Source organism: Panthera leo, chromosome B4 (assembly GCF_018350215.1).
Source record: "Panthera leo isolate Ple1 chromosome B4, P.leo_Ple1_pat1.1, whole genome shotgun sequence".
Taxonomy (NCBI): domain Eukaryota; kingdom Metazoa; phylum Chordata; class Mammalia; order Carnivora; family Felidae; genus Panthera; species Panthera leo.
In genome coordinates, this window is record NC_056685.1 from 110959354 (window position 1) to 110975820 (window position 16467).

The 16467-nt window shown below is 43.7% G+C and overlaps 1 long non-coding RNA gene and 1 other non-coding gene across 11 annotated transcripts in view; one reads left to right on the plus strand and one right to left on the minus strand.

The window, feature by feature from the left end:
- LOC122224898 overlaps nt 1–16467 on the plus strand; it is a 65835-nt gene that overhangs the window by 6996 nt on the left and 42372 nt on the right. For 5 of the 10 annotated variants that reach the window (XR_006204996.1, XR_006204995.1, XR_006204992.1 and 2 more), the window contains exons 1-2: nt 3926–4120; nt 14281–14380. This is a non-coding gene — a long non-coding RNA (uncharacterized LOC122224898). Of the gene's footprint in view, nt 1–3925; nt 4121–14280; nt 14381–14663; nt 14744–15898; nt 15998–16467 lie in introns of those variants that run through there. The other 5 variants (XR_006204994.1, XR_006204989.1, XR_006204993.1 and 2 more) reach the window with 4 other exon arrangements.
- LOC122225694 lies at nt 10470–10576 on the minus strand. Its single transcript, XR_006205307.1, has one exon. It is a non-coding gene; the product is annotated as a U6 spliceosomal RNA (small nuclear RNA).

The following is a 16467-nucleotide window of genomic DNA, read 5'->3' on the forward strand; positions in this document are numbered from 1 at the left end:
ATTTTGAAAAAAATTTTGGAGAGTCAATTGCTTTACCTCTCAGCAGCCCGGAGATCACAGTTTCTGGTAAATTGGTGACACTGAGGTTGCTGCTGGCCTCAGAGGGACTGCCCAGCAGTCTCGGACTTGCCTGCCACAGGGCAGCATGTTCTCCCCACCCCCCGGCGCTGCCGGCTCAGGCCAGTCCTGTTGACTGCGTGTTCTGCTAGAGGGCAATTGGGAGGTTACCGGCCCAAGCAACGTAACCACCATCTCTCAGCGACCTGGGTTTGCAGTCTCTAATGGGAGCACCCATTTGTGTCATGGGTCCTCAACTTTTTAAGACCTCCTTGCATCTAAGAAACCTCATCTAATGAGAAGTTCCTTCTTTCCACTGTCTTCCTGCCAGGAGGAGATTTTCGGATGGGGTAGAAAAAGGGGATGAGGCAGAGCCAGGTATGAGAGCCAGTGTCCTGTGGAATGGAAAGGAATCTTCCATTTGTGGGGGAAGGGTGCTGTGCTGGAGGACACAATATAGAACCCCTCCCCAGCCCTAAGTAAACAGACCAGTTGCTTAGCACAGTTTCTGTAGTGATTTTTGCACATGTATGATTCCAAGGCTATTTTTGTTAAACATCTGACAAGGGTGCATCTTTTGGTGAATTCCCATCGCGTTTTTCTGGACCCACCAAAACTTTCAGATTCTTTACCCAAACGCCAAAAGTCTAAATGCTTGGTAGGTCATGCCCCCCTCTTCCCACCTTTCCTCTCCTCAATCTTTTGCCTAAGCAGTTCCCAGGGAAAAAGACTCATTATTTATTTATTTATTTATTTATTGTTTGTTTGTTTGTTTGTTTGGAGAATCCCAAGCAGTTCTGCTCTGTCAGCACAGACCCAACTCAGGGCTCGACCTCATAAGCCATGAGATCGTGACCTGAGCCAAAATCAAGTTAGACACTTAACCGACTGAGCTACCCAAGCACCCCTTTTTTTGTTTGTCTGTTTTAGTTTGTAGTAAGAAATGTTTATTTCTAAAAATATGTATATTTCTACTGCTGAAATTGGTGATTGTCAGAGGAAGTGTGATAGGACCCCCGATCTCGTAGCCCACCTACGTGTGTAACCATGTCGCCTCCGGCCCTGGGCCATGTGACCCCCCACTTTACCTAGCATCTTGCCCCCACAAGATTAAAGCCCACTGGTTTTGATATTGAACATTGCTGCCTTTCCTTTAGGATGGCCTATTCGTGCAAGGTGCTGTTACTCAAAGCACTGAGGGTAGAGAGAAAGACCTTTCCTCAGCCACACACAGTTTGCATAACCACACTTACCTATTAAAACATGTATTTTTTTTACTTGTTAAATTTGGTATGAGATTTACTTTTCTAGCGAGAGTGAGGTTGAGTGCGGTGAGAAGTGTCATGTAAACAGGAGCTCTAACCACTAGACACGTATGATTTTTGTCCAAAGATTCTGGCGTTTATTCTATCCCCAACCTGGTTCAGAAGCAAAGGTTTCAAAAAACATAGGGGCCCAAGTCCCATCTCCAGTAATTCTGATTTAAATGATATAAAGGGGGTCCCAGGGTCTCAAAAATCCCCCAGAGAATTCTCATATGCAACCTGCAGTGAGAACGACTCACTCACAACACCTATCCCCCCCAAATCTCCTTGCCTAGGGGGAGGCTCCCAGCCAGACCAGTGGGTCTCAAATGTTTAGAAACACCTTGGAGGTACTTGCTCGTGGTCCACAGCCTGGCCTCTCACTTAAGGACCCTGATTCAGAATGTCTAGAGCAGGGCCCAGGCAAGTGTTTTGTAATCCAGCAGTCAGGAGTGGCTCACACAAGTGGGCCAGACTTTGGAAAGCTCCGAATGATATCCCAGCCAGCCAGGCTCCTCACCCATCAGCTCTAGTCAGGAAGTATGGAAATGTTTTGGGTGGTTACCTGGAATCAAAGAGTACACTGTACCCACAAACATCAGAACTTCATAACAAAAGAATGCAATGTTAAACATAACTAACCTGCTTGTCCTTGAAAGCTCTATTCTTTTTTTTTTTTTAATGTTTATTTATTTTTGAAACAGAGAGAGACAGAGCTCGAGCAGGGGAGGGGTAGAGAGAGAGGGAGACACAGAATCCAAAGCGGGCTCTAGGCTCTGAGCTGTCAGCACAGCTGACGTGGGTCTCGAACCCACGAACTGTGAGATCATGACCTGAGCCGAAGTCAGACGCTTAACCGACTGAGCCATCCAGGTGCCCTGAAAGCTCCATTCTTGAACTGGCACTCACTCTGATTTCTTTTCACGAGCCCTGAAACTGTACCCAAAACTGCCTGTGGATTTGCCTGAAGGAAGGTTTTTCTTGAAAATGGCATCAAGCGCAGGGAGCACCCGTTGTGTGTCGAACTGAAATGATCGCTGGGTTGTGTGGAGATCAGTCAGATTCAGACCCTGCTGTCCACAAAAAGTAGATTGGACTGGGTAGAATAGACTCATGTCCAGGTAGCTAGAATGTAACAGTTAATACGATCATTGCAACAGAAAGAAAGCAAGAGGAGGAAATGGTTCCTGGGCCTTGAGTGTTGCAAAGTATCCCAGAGAAAACAATATCTGGATATGCAGATTTCCCCTCTCCCTCATCCCAGAGGGACAGGAGAAGAAAGGCACTCTACGCCAGAGAGACAGGTGGCATGGCCACCTTGGAGCCATGGCCATGCATGACAACAGTACAGAGAGTGCAGAGCGGCAAAGAACACAAGAAAGGTAGTGTAAAGCCAGATGCAAATGGGCTTTGGATGCTATGCTAAGGAGTTTGGAATTTTTCATTAGGCGGTGAGAAGTCATCAGAGATATTTATACGAGGGTGTGACATGATTTCAGAATATGATTCTAATAACAAAGAGGTGAGTAGATTGCAGGGGAGAGGAAAACCAGGGGCAGGAAAACCAATTAGGAAGCAGTTGCAACTGTCCAGGAAAATGATGCTATGCCACCCAAATCATCCTGTTCTTAAAATAACGTGCTCATCATCTTGCGTCGTTTTATTCCTTTTATTTCTGGGGCTAGAAAAATCACTTAGGCCTCCATGACTCAGAATCCCTCCCTATTAATAGAAGATGACAAAATACTCACCTTACCTCACATAGGGAGGTCTGTGAGATGCTTATAATTGTAGCCAGGAAGGAGGGGGCAATGTTATTCTAAATGCCAATGGTTTAATTCCACTCCAGGAGAGAAACTGCCTTTTGCCTCTTACTTTTATTATAAAAATCCCAGCCCCACAGAAAAGCAGAAAGCCCAGGGAAAGCATCAGAAGTGCACCCTGGAGAGAAAAGCCACTGCAGAAGTTTCCGGTGCTTACCATGCTTGCAACATGCTCGGTTGCAAAAGTGAGATTTTGTAAAGAAAGCCTGTCGCTCCATCGTTTCCCATTACAAGCAAAAGTGTAAGGAGTGTTCCTTCTATCGTTCCTGTTGTGGCAGCGGGGGTGGGGAGCATCGGACACTCGCCGAAGGAGTTAACACGCGGTCATTTAAGTGAAGAGCTGGGCGTGAGGCTTTCCGGTTGTGCTCGCTTTCTTGGGTCTTGGAGTCTGTCCTCTTAGCAATGGGCACCTGGTCATGCCTTTTCCATCTGCTACCTGGCCCTTTCCTGCAATGAGATCTCCAAATCACTGCCCCAGACGACATTGGAACTCTCTCGTCTCTTTGGAAAAGTGTCACAGAAAGCACTGCTGACTGAAAATGCTGTAAATTTTGCCCAAATCACTTTGTCTTCTACCTCTTAAACAAATCTATGCTCGATATACCTGCTAAGGCGGTGCAAGATATTCTGAGGGATAAAAAGATAAGTCACATGGGGGACGCTCTCCCCTCCCAAAGCTAAAGGTGGGATTGTGACATAAGAGAGAATGTCTCGAACGTAGTATTCAGCATGCTCTTAGGACAATTCAAAGTTCTAGATCCAAAGGGACGGTCATGTTGGATGACTGACGTGTTCATTCTTCCATCCACAGCACTTGTCTTTATATAGATCAACTACATGGTTACAGACTGATATAGTAAGGGGGCATGTCAGGACCACCTAAAGAGAAGATGATATATGGTGCTTTCTGAGGTGCATTCTCCTAAGTAATAAATGGTAAGTTCTAATGAAACACTTGATCTGGTACACTAAATTACTCTAATTCGTTTGTTCTCTCTTAACATGTACTTCTTGGAAAACTTACTGGTAAAATTGGTCACAAAGAAATTGAGACACTACAGCTTACAGAGAAACAAAAATTTTTAATCCTTACACAAATAGGATCATATTTTAAGGGCAGTTAAAATATCACAATATCACCGTCTGCATTTACAGGTACTCGTCCATTACTCGTTAGATTCCTTTACTACAAAGGGCTCCAGGAAACAACTAGAAACATGGCTACGTTGGTAACAAAGAATCAGTTATAAAGGGAAAGTAATAAATATTTATCCATTTATTAATAGTGTAGCCATTTGATAATTTCTGCTTCAGTCTTTAAAATTGTTTTTTTTTTTTTTTTTTTTGAAAGAGAGAGAGAGAGAGAGCAGGGGAGGGGCAGAGGGAGAGGAAGACAGAGCATCCGAAGTGTGCTCTGTGCTTACAGCAGTGAGCCCAATGTGGGGCTCAAACTCACAAACCGTGAGATCATGACCTGGGCTAAAGTCAGATGCTCAACTGACCAAGCCACCTAGGCACCCTTCTGCTTCAGTCTTTAATTATTATTATGTTTATTTACTTTGAGAGAGAGAAAGAGAGACAGACAGAGTGCGAGCGGGGGAGGGGCAGAGAGAGAGGGAGACACAGAATCTGAAGCAAGGCTCCAGGCTCTGAGCTGTCAGCACAGAACCCGACGCGGGGCTGGAACCCATGAGTGTGAGATCATGACGTGAGTTGAAGTCTGGCGTTCAACTGATTGACCCACCCAGGCGCCCCTTCAGTCTTTCAAGGTGACATTCATTTCTTTAAAAAAAAAAATGTGCAAGCCACAGACTGGGAGAAAATTTTTGCAAAAGACACATCTGATAAGGACTGTTATCTAGCATATACAAAGAACTCTTGAAACTCAGCAGCAAGAAAATGAACAACCTGATTAAAAAATCGGCCATAGACTTTAATGGACAGGTCATCAAAGAAGATATGCAGATGGCATATGAAAAGAGACTTCACATTCAATGTCCTCAGTGAAATGCGGACCAAATCAACAAAGAGATACCACTGCACACCTATTAGAATGGCCCAAATCCGGAACACTGACAACACCGAAGGCTTGTGAGGATGTGTAACAACAAGAACTCTCATACACTGCTGGTAGGAATGCAAAATGGTATAATCACTTTAGAAGACAGTTTGACAACTTCTTACAGAACTAAACATACTCTTACCATATGATCCGGCACTCATATGCTCCTTAGTATTTGCCCAAGAAGTTGCAAACCGTTCACACAAGACCCTGCACACAGATGTTTATAGCGGCTTCATTGAACATTGCCCAAACTTGGAAACAATCAAGATGTCCTTGAATTGGTGAAGGGATAAACTGTATTCATCCAATGGAATATTATTCAGCACTAAAAAGAAATGAGCTATCAAGCTATGAAAGGACACGGAAGAAACTTATGTGCATATTGCTAAGTGAAAGAAGCCTATCTGAAAAGGCTACGTACTCTGTGATTCCAACTATATGACGCTCTTGAAAGGGCAAAGCTATGGAGACAATGAAAATATCAAGTAACTGCCCAAGGTTAGTGGGAGGCAGGGACGAACTGGTGGAATACGAAGGATTTTTATGGCTATGAAACTATCTTCTTTTTAAAAACATTTTTAATGTTTATTCGTTTTTGAGAGAGAGAGAGCACGAGCAGAGGAGGGGCAGAGAGAGAGGGAGACACAGAATCCGAAGCGGGCTCCAGGCTCTGAACTGTCAGCACAGAGCCCAACGCAGGGCTCAAACTCACAAACCGTGAGATCATGACCTGAGCTGAAGTGGAACGCTTAACCGAGCCACCCAGGCACCCCGCTAGGCACACGAAGCTATCTTGTGTGATACTCTAATGGTGAATACGTGTCGTTATACATTTGCCAAAATCCATAGAATGTACTCCATCAAGAGTGAACCCTTATGTAAAGTATGAACTTTGGGTGATAGTGATGTGTCCATGTACGTTCATCAGTTATGATAAATGTACCATGCTGGTGCTGGATGTGGGTAGTGGGGGAGGCTGTTCATGTGTGGGGACGGGGGATCTATAAAAAAAAAAATCTCTGTACTTCCTGGTCAGTTTTGCTATAAAGCTAAAGCTGTTCTAAAATATAAAGTCTATTTTGAAAAAAATAACAATGTGTTTGCTACTGTCAGGGGACTTGGAACTACAGAATGTGGTTTTCCCATGTGTTAGAAGAAAGCTCCTGTTCAAATGTCTCCACATGTTACATAGTTGTTGTTGTTGTTGTTTATCTAACTTACCTATTGATGGATATGGAGGTTGCACATAATCTTTTTTGTTATTGCAAGCAGTGACTGCAATGAATACGACCTTTTGCACATTTACCCCCTTTGTACACAGGTGTATCTGCAGTATAAAGTCTTAAATGTGGCATTGCTTGGTCAGAGCATGTGAATTTATAATTTTGATAGATAGCCCCCAAACGCCCCATTATACTGGTTTGCATTCCCACCAGTAATGTATTTCCCCACACCTTAGCTGACACAGCGTGCTCGCAAACATTTTGCCGATCTGATAGATGATATCAACATCTCCTGTCTTGTATGCCGTATGGATTGCCTTTCCTGTGAACTCGTCATTCTCTACACAGTTTTGACTGCCAAATAAATAAGTAAAATAAAAAAATCCTATTGTATTTTTCAGACCTTACTTTCGACCATAACATTAAGTCATGGTAGCCAGTGAACTTAAATACCATTAATGAATCGTTACTTTCAAACAGAAAACACGTAGAGGCACTTGATAAACCCAAAGAGCATTTTGATACAAAACTCATTGATGCCTGACTTTTCCTTCTCAACTCATTCTAAATCTCATCTTGTAATTAAAACTGCTCTCACTCCTTAGAATTGCTCAGGGTCAAAGAGCCCTGGTTTTTGTTTTGTTTTAATCCCAGAAGGGTTGTTTGTTTTAAGCTCTGCCTCAGCCATTATTATCTATGCGAACCTTCCAAGGAATTTTCACCCATTAAAATAACAACCTTAATATACTCTCCTAGCATTCACAGGACCTGCCTTCCGCCCAAGCAGAAAGGAAAGAGTGATACCAACTAAATATCTAAAAGCTTTTATTCTCACCCCCTGGTTCCCTCCCTGAGAGGAGACTATCTGACCCATTAAACAGAGAAGTGAAAAAGTCCCTTTACTTCTCTTTCTCAGTCTGGGAAAGACTTGTGACACCAAAGTGTCTTGTTTACAGTTCCCAAATAGCACATTGCTCTTGGCAGCTGATGTTCTTTAGCTGCTGATTGAAAGATACATATTTTACACAAAAAAAGAATATCCTGAATCAAGAGGATTTTGAATATTACTTTGAACTGGCTTTATCACAAGTACATATCAGGAATCAGCTGGAAGTGAAATGGGAGGTAAGGACACAATGAAGGTAGAAGAAAGCATCAGAGATGATAAGATGGAGATCAGGAAGTAGGTTTGTAAATAGCAGGGTGGATATAGGAAAAGCCACTCTCTGTTGTCCTGGTTCTCCACACGGAAGTGGCCAGAAGCTTCTCTATCCAGTCCTACTGAGGTGAGAGAAAACTCACAGGAAAGTTAGATGAGATTTAGGAAACGTATCCTCAACCCAGAGACCCTTAGCTCTAGTTAACCTTAGTAGAGATTATGATCTCCATTCATCGGGAGATTTCTTATTGGGAAGAAAATAGACTGTAGGCAGGAGGTCAGATAGAAGATATGACGTGATTTTTAAATAATCATTGTCTTAGTAAAATTGTCTAGAAAGTAAAACCTGAGGCAAAGATCTCTTGCTAAGGCTCTGTTGGAAGGTACAATCCCAAGGCTTCCTGGAAGCTGCCTGGAAGACAGGGAGGGGATTGGCCTCGCGGGCACAGATCTGGGTCCTGGAGCCCCTGAGGCTCCGGTTGCAGCAGGTGAGATGCCGTCTCACCAGAATCACATCCTCAGGAATCTGTCCATTCAGGAAGAGGTGAAAGGTTAGAGAACAGGTGGGGCTGGGGACCCTCGAGAGGCACATAAATTAGTCTAGTAACGTCGTAGTTTAAAATCATGGAAAGTACAATTTTAAAGCTTTTTAGGATTCAAGAATTAGTGCTTTTGTTAAGGTTCAGATGAATGACTTTCAGATAAATGAGTCATCAAATCATAACGACTGTAAGGGCAGGAATTCTATTATTAATGAGACTTACGATTGATGAAATATTTTTTATGGTTATTCAGATTGGTTCCTGGACTGAGTTTATTCATTCTTAATCAGCTGACTTTTATTATTAAAGTTAATTTTTAAAGGAGTGTTCACGGGGCGCCCGGGTGGCTCAGTTGGTTGAGTGCCCGATTTCGGCTCAGGTCACGATCTCACCGCTCATGGATTCTAGCCCTGCATCGGGCTCTGTGCTGTCAGCTCCCAGCATGGAGCCTGCTTCTGTGTCTCCCTCTCTCTCTGCCCCTCCCCCACTCTCTCTCTCTCTCTCTCTCAAAAATAAATAAACATGGGGAAAAAATAAAGGAGTGTTCATAATTTTAAAAATGCTTTTAACCACAATGCTTTGTTTCCAAATAGTATGTAATTTGTACTAAGAAATACATTTCAACTTCTAGATGTGTATTTTACGAAAACCCCTAATGCATCAAGGGGAAAGGTGACAAGGTCTAATCTTTCTGCACATTTGTGTGCTGACAGCAGGGTCCTATAGTCTGGATCTAGGGTAGGGAGGGCAGATGGCAGTGACGGAAGTAGGGAAAAATCAATGAAAGAGAGTCTGTCGATGAAGTGAGTTTCATACATTTAAAAAGTAAAATAACAATGACCCACCCTAGCACATACACCCAGATGACATCTGGAAATTTATGGAGAAGTAACAGGAGAGCCTAAATGAAGCCTTCTGAGAAAAGTTTTTCAAACTGTGTGTTCTCTTGAATTCTCAGGATTCTAGAAACACATTTCAGTGATCCAAGAGAAACAGCCACAGTTGGTGTCATCGCCATACATACGGCAAGAAGCTAACTTTGGGGACCAACACATGGGCACTTGTTCCTGAGATTGTAATATCTTTATGTCCTTTTCACGCCCCCACCACCAAAAGCCCCACCAAGAACAACGTGTGTTTTCCTGCTTAAGGCATGTTTTATCCGAACGTAAATCTCCCTCCGGCTTCCCTATAGGCATTTGCTGATCCCTGATGAGGTCAGGCGTTTGCACTATGACATAGGAAGAATATTTATGTGCTTACTTCATATCCTGCAGGACAAAGAAGACGGTATGAGAAATTCTGCTGCCACTAATTGTGTGTAGTTTATCGCTTTATCTTTAGAAGGTTTAATGTCAAAACTTGGAGGAGAGGACAACTTGTCCAATCTGGGCCAGAGCCTGAGTTTTCTACTCTCCCTGGAGTTCAGATGTCTGAGAAGAATCCGTGTGGATGTGGGTTTGCATGTTAGCACCTGAAAGCGGGCACAGCCCCCACCTTGGAATGAATGTACTCTTCCACAGGATTCATTTCCAGAGGGTGGTGGAAGGAACAACAGAGACAGCAATGTGCCCACACACACAGCCATCTGCTATTCCAACCACATGTCTCTGCCCCCCGTTTCCTGCAAATGATTCATCTATTCTTTTTCTCCTTCTTCAAAGATAACTGTGTAGGCATTTAAGGAGGGGAAAGCCATTAAGAAAAGTAGAAGCTGGAGTTCTTGGGATGAGGTAGAGCCGATTAAACAGTCTGGAATTTCACAAAGCGAGCAGTGCTGGCGTGGACTCCGGGTCTCCTCTCTCCTGCGGCTGCATCATTTCATAACAGGTCAACACCAGCCATCACGAACAGGTGAACAAAAATGGCTGCATGTGAAGTACACGTGCAAGAGCTGCCAAGGAGCAGGAGAGGATGGCAAAACGCAGGAGAAAGATTTTGGAGGGTTTTTTTTTTTTTTAAGTAGGCGGGGCTTGAACTCAAAACCCTGAGAGCAAGATCTGAGCTGAGGTCAGGAGTTGGAGGCTCACCCAACGGAACCCCCCAGGCGCCCCCGATTTTGGCTTTTCTAACTGGAGGCGCCGCTCATCTCACCCACTGTCACACGTGGCTTCAGTCTCTAACTTTGTCTACTTTCACACCAGTGAATTCGATCTTTGTGACTTTTTTGGAAAGGTTTTTATTTAAATCCCAGTTAGTTAACATACAGTGTAATATTAGTTTCAGGTGTACAGTATAACGATTCAATGCTGCCAGACAACATCCAGTACTCATGGCAACAAGTGCCCTCCTTTAAAAAAATACGGAAACCATCACAAAGTTTTAAGTCATCCTTGCCCAGGGGCCGCGCTAATCTTCTCCGTGTCGCTCCAATTTTAGTCTATGTGCTGCCCAAGCGAAGACTGTGACTTTTTAAATAGGTACACCAAAAAGCTGCCTCTGCGTCATGCTTTAAAGGAGACCCTAACCGGAACGCCTGGGTGGCTCAGCCGGTTAAGCGTCTGACTCTTGATTTCAGCTCAGGCCACGATCTCACGGCTCATGGGATAGAGCCCCATGTTCGGCTCTGCACAGACAGTGAGGAGCCTGCTTGGGATTCTTTCTCTCTCCCTCTCTCACTTTCTCTTTCTCTCTCAAAATAAATAAACTTAAAAAAAAAGGGGGGGGGAGACTCTAACCAGTAGCCAGAGAAGGTGAGTATGGCCACGTCCTTGACACCAAAGGGTATTGGTGGCAACATGCTGTGTGGGAAGGGGATGAGCACGTCTGCAAGGAGGTGATCCATAGATATTGGTTGAATTGCGTCAAACTGGAGGTTCAAATCCTGGTTCCGCTTCTACCTTCTAGGACATTAGGCAGGTTGCCAAACCTCTGGGAATTTTACATATACGTTGAGGGATGAAGATACCTACTTGATAGGGTAGGGTGAAGACAGAAGAGGGTAAGGTATGTAAAGGGCTTTGTGTGGCCCTCACAGAAAGGAGACATGTAAATATCAGATGAATAGGAAAGTGCCTTATTTCACTTCCATCTCTGCCACGTCCTACACCTTAAAGCTAGAAGGTAAAGAACTCAGAGGAGAAGTAGGGATCTCTGTCCAACACCAGTGAGGCTTTACCCATCAGGAAAGGACTTCACGTGGGACTTGCCAGTACAACCGCATGGGACATAATCTCCTTGTTGATGTAAGGCATGGGGGAAATGGGGGGAGGCAGGCAGAGCCTGATGACACCTTCGTCCCAACTCCCAGGAGCCACCACATCCCCTGTGGCAACGGAGGGGCCCAAGGAATGAGGAATGCTACTGCTGAGTAGAACATACAGATCCCAGATCAGATTGAGTTCTTAAAGATGTTAGCATAATGCCTCCATTTGCTTATCTGCATAATGGGTGTTATAATAGCACTTACATCTTGGGTTGTTGTAAAGATGAAGTAAGATAACCTATGTGAAGGATCGAGCATAGAAGTCCAGGACAGTGAGCAAGCAGCACACGGATGTCAGCTACTGTGATTATTTTCTATTTTTTGTCAATATACGGCATTGTCAACAATTACTTCACCCATTACCTTATTTATCAATTGATCGATCTGCATTTAATAAACCGTTGTTCACTCAGTCACTCCATTTATTTACCCTCAAATATTTATTGAGATCTTACATTGTGCCGGTACAATGCTGGCCTCGGGAGATGCCAAGACTCGTTTGGCAAGAAATTCGCAGGCTAGTTGGGAGAGAGACTGGTAAAGAAAAACAGGACCAGACAAAGTGTATTAAGTGCCATAATAGAGAGTTGTATAAAGTGGTCCTGGAACCTAGAAGAGCCAGGAAGGGCTTCACAGAGACGATGTTCTTTGAACTGGATCCTGAAAGACGAGCAGCCTGGGGAGTTTTGGCTTACAAATTTCAGGTAAGCAAAAGAGCTTGCAAAAAAGGGTACAAACTTCCAGTCATGGGGAGATAAGGTACAGTGAGATGGCCACAATTCATAATGCTGTATTGTATGTTAGGGGCACCTGGGTGGCTCAGCCGGTGAAGTGTCCGACTTCGGCTCAGGTTATGATCTCACGGTTCCTGAGTTCAAGCCCCACCTCGGGCTCTCTGCTCTCAGCACAGAGCCTGCTTCAGATCCTCTGTCCCCCTCGCTCCCTGCCCCTCCCCCATCGCTTGCGCCCATGCTCTCTCTCTTAAAAATAAATAAACATTAAAATGAATAAATATTTAAAAGCTGCTGAGAGAGCAGATCTTCAAAGTTCAAAACAAAACAAAACAAAAAAGAGACGGGAATGAGGTTGTGACAACAGAAAGGGCTGGGAGCCACGAGGACTTGGGTGTGGGTGGTGTCCCGCCATCTGCCTGGCACCTTGCCCTGAATTCAGGCTCGACCTCTGGCTGGGGCCACAGAGCCCCACCTGCAGCTCAGCCCGAGCCCAGGTGCCGGCCCGAGTCTGCTCTAGGGCGGAGGAAATACAAATAGTTCACCGGGCTCGTTATCTGGTCAGCTGAGCTATGGATTCTGTTCTGAGCTCCCGCTTCCCTTCCAGCTCTGAGATGTCCACTTTATTCCTCGTTGCAGGCTCTCCCTCGTACTCCAGTTCCAGCAACTGCATTCGACTTTTTCTTTCCTCCACATTTCACCTCTGAGTGTCTCTAAAACTGGAATCCTGCCTTTTCTTTTCAGCCCTCCCCAGAGCTTGGGTCTCCTCTCAAGCCCTGGCCTTGGCCCTGGGGCTCACTCCAGGCTGTCTGGTCCATCAATGGTCACTGCTTGCCAGATTCCTCCTCTTCACCCTCCACAGTGAACCCAGGATGGCCTGCAAATGGCTGAGCCATCTCTTTACTGGCTAAACAAAAACTCCCATCTACAGCCTGTTTCTTTTTTTTTAATTTTTTTTTTAAATTTTTTTTTTAACATTTATTTATTTTTGAGGCAGAGAGAGACAGAGCATGAATGGGGGAGGGTCAGAGAGAGGGAGACACAGAATCTGAAACAGGCTCCAGGCTCTGAGCTGTCAGCACAAAGCCCGACGCGGGGCTCAAACTCACAGACCTCGAGATCATGACCTGAGCCGAAGTCGGCGGCTTAACCGACTGAGCCACCCAGGCACCCCTACAGCCTGTTTCAACTGCCTGGCGGCACTGCCCTCAGGACCTTCACACCAGCAAAACTGGTTTGGTTCACCACTGATTGAATTCCTAATTCTACGACTATTGCTGCCGATGCAAAATGCATTCTCTTGGTATTAAAAGTACCACCAAACATGCACTTTTTAGGATATAGGTATGCCGTAAGCTTTGCAAATTCCCCACAAGAATTTGGACTTACACCAGGTGTCCGATAAAAACTATTAGAACATTCGCTACCAAAGAGTCTTGGTTCTGTGGGCCCAGGCCCGCCTGTACTGATTAGCATTTTGTGGCATGTATCATTTTCCTTGACATCGCTCAGGAGATTAAGACACCAGTCATATGCTGCCAGCCAAAATTTTTAGAAAACAAACTTGGGAATAAAGTCACAAGAGGAAATGAGGACCATTTGGAAATTTGAGAACCCATACGTTCTCTGCTTTTTGGTGTTTTTTTGTTTCTTTTGGGTTTTTTTGTTTTTGGTTTTTTTGTTTTGTTTTGTTTTTTTTCCAGGAAGAATTTCAAAGTTTCAACCTGTTCTAACACTAGCCCATCTGGCTGCCTTATTAGTGACAATAGCAGCATCTTCTAATGCTCTCATCTGAGGCCGTACTTTCCAAAAAATTACAGAAAGAACTTTTGGATTTGATGTACCATATTTTGTCTATTTTTTTTTTCTTTGAAAAAATAAATCCCAACTGGAGAGCATTTTAGAGAGATGCTCTAAATTTCTATGTGCATAGAAATATTCAGTGAGTCATGCCTAGTGTTGTAGGTCTATTCCGGTGCGTGGGGTTTCCAGAACAATTACATAAGTGTTAGCATAGCCAGGAACTTTTGACATTTGTGGCAGCTTAATGGAGTTCTTTTCATTATTGAAAATATCCTAATTGTTGTTTCCTTAAATTTAAAATGCATAAAACTGGTGAAGCAGTATAAATTGATTTAGAGGCATTTCTATCAAATGTGCTTTGTTGGCAGAGAGACTGGAGAACATTTATTTGAAACGAAATACAGGTGATGAAGCTGTAACAAATACGATAACCTAATCATCCAACAGAAATCGCCTTAGAGCATAAAGGTACACGAGACACTTTTCTTTTTCCTTCTACCACCTATCAAGATTTCCTTTACAATCTGAGTGTCTGTAGCATGTTGTTTACTTAGGCGGCATTAAATATGGGAGTAATTCAATAATATGGTTTTGAAAATGCTGAGATTCCAAAAGTTACAAGAACTTACCTGTAACTTGCTTTTATTTCTCAGAAGACTGCCTAGGAAACAGCGGGATATTTCAAGTACCACTCATATGTTTGTGAAAATGTTAGTTATCTCTTTTGTTTGTTTGTTTTGTTTTGTTTTAGGATCTGAGGTATCTTCCAATAAGAGAAACCAGAGAAAGTCCAACTAGAGCTGTTATCAATTTATCTTTTCCATCTCAAAAGTGAGCTCCCCCTTCGCCAATCCAGGGTTTGGGGGCTTTCTAGGGAGGATGAAGTCCTTAGTTCTTGTAGATGTTTGCTTAGTGTCTTGCACAACTCCCCTGTTGGCTTATTTTCCTGCAGCTAAGAGGTTGTAGTTATGCGTGTCACCGTATTCGCTGGTTCAAAAGACTGGTACAAAGGACAGGCAGGCAGAGAGGGCATGGACTCCCAAAGGTTGTTGTCTGCTTGTCCTTTTGAAGGGAAAGGACAGTCCATCAAGTCCAACTCTGCACCCCCAAGTGCTGTTGGCTTCTTTCCACATGACCGCAAGAACTTGAACACTTTTCCTCTGTGGCAAAGCCTGTAAGCACAGAGCAGCCTGGGAATCCCTATAGGCGAGGCTGTGTGAACCGCGTGGGCTGTGGTTGTGTAGGTGAGAATGTAAATGGGATCACAAATGTAGTAAGTGTGCTTGTGACATACAGTCATCGTTAGAGTTTGCTTGTTGACATTGGAGTACTACGTGCTGTCCAGGACTGCTTCTAAGAATCTACTGAACACGTACCTCTGGGGCTTAGGAGATAAGATGCAAAGAGGAATTTGGTGTCCTTGCCAAGGTTTCTAGATAATGGGAATGACTTTTTAGGAGGAAATGATGTTCATCCCAGGGCTGGGAGGGTGGGGTGGGAAGAACTATTTAACAGTGTTGTCAGTGCCCTGTCCCAGAAGGAAGGATCTTCCATCATTCGTGGGGAATTTTTTTCCAGCCTCTATCCTCTTTTCAAGATTTTGATTCTAAAGCGTGAGCATTGTTCCAGGTTGGTCAGGTGGCTGTTTGTTGGTGAGTAGAGGTTTCAGGGCACCTAGATTTAACAGTCTCCCTACACTTTCCAGTAGGGGAGAGGTAATCCTTCAAAAGGAAATAAAAACAGAATAGAACATGAATGTCCAAAAATCAGCATGTGCCCATGATATGTTGATTATAGAGGGGAGCACCAGTGCAATGGAAATATACATATATGTGTGTACACACATATATATATACACACACATATATATACACACACACATACACACACACACACACACACACACATATATATATATATATATATATATATGTATCATCCTGCTGTAGTCTGATAGCTTATTGACTTATCTCTCTTCCCCCATAGACACTGAAGTCATTGAAGGAAGGAACATGTCTTATTCATCTTCGTATGCCCAGACTCTCAAGACACATACAATAAATATTCATTGTATGAAAGGATGAACCAATGTCTGTTTAAATGAAAGCTTTGTTTTATCTGGTCTATAAGCTTCTGAGATTACTTTATGGCCCCCAGGCTTTAGCGATCCTTCTTCCTGAGCTAACCTGCTCAAAGCTGAACTCAGTAGTACTTAGCCTCTCACCCTCTGGGTGCTCCCAAAGAGAGAGGTAGAGAACCAAAAGACTATATGTCAAATACGAGCTTCCTTCTGCTTCTGTTCGTTCTTCTTCTGTCACCATTTGGTCTTCAGGAACTCCTAACATGCATTTGTTCCTGGGATGCTTAGTAATCCTTGATGAGCTGATATCTAACTATTTCACTTGACATAATGAATGGAAAGAATGTGTTTTGAAATCAAACAGATGTAGGTTCCAATATGAACCCACCAGTTACTAGTTTTGAGACCCTGGATTTTTTTTTTAATTGCTCTGGATCTTGGATTACACATGTGTCCCCCGAAGATACTACAAGTG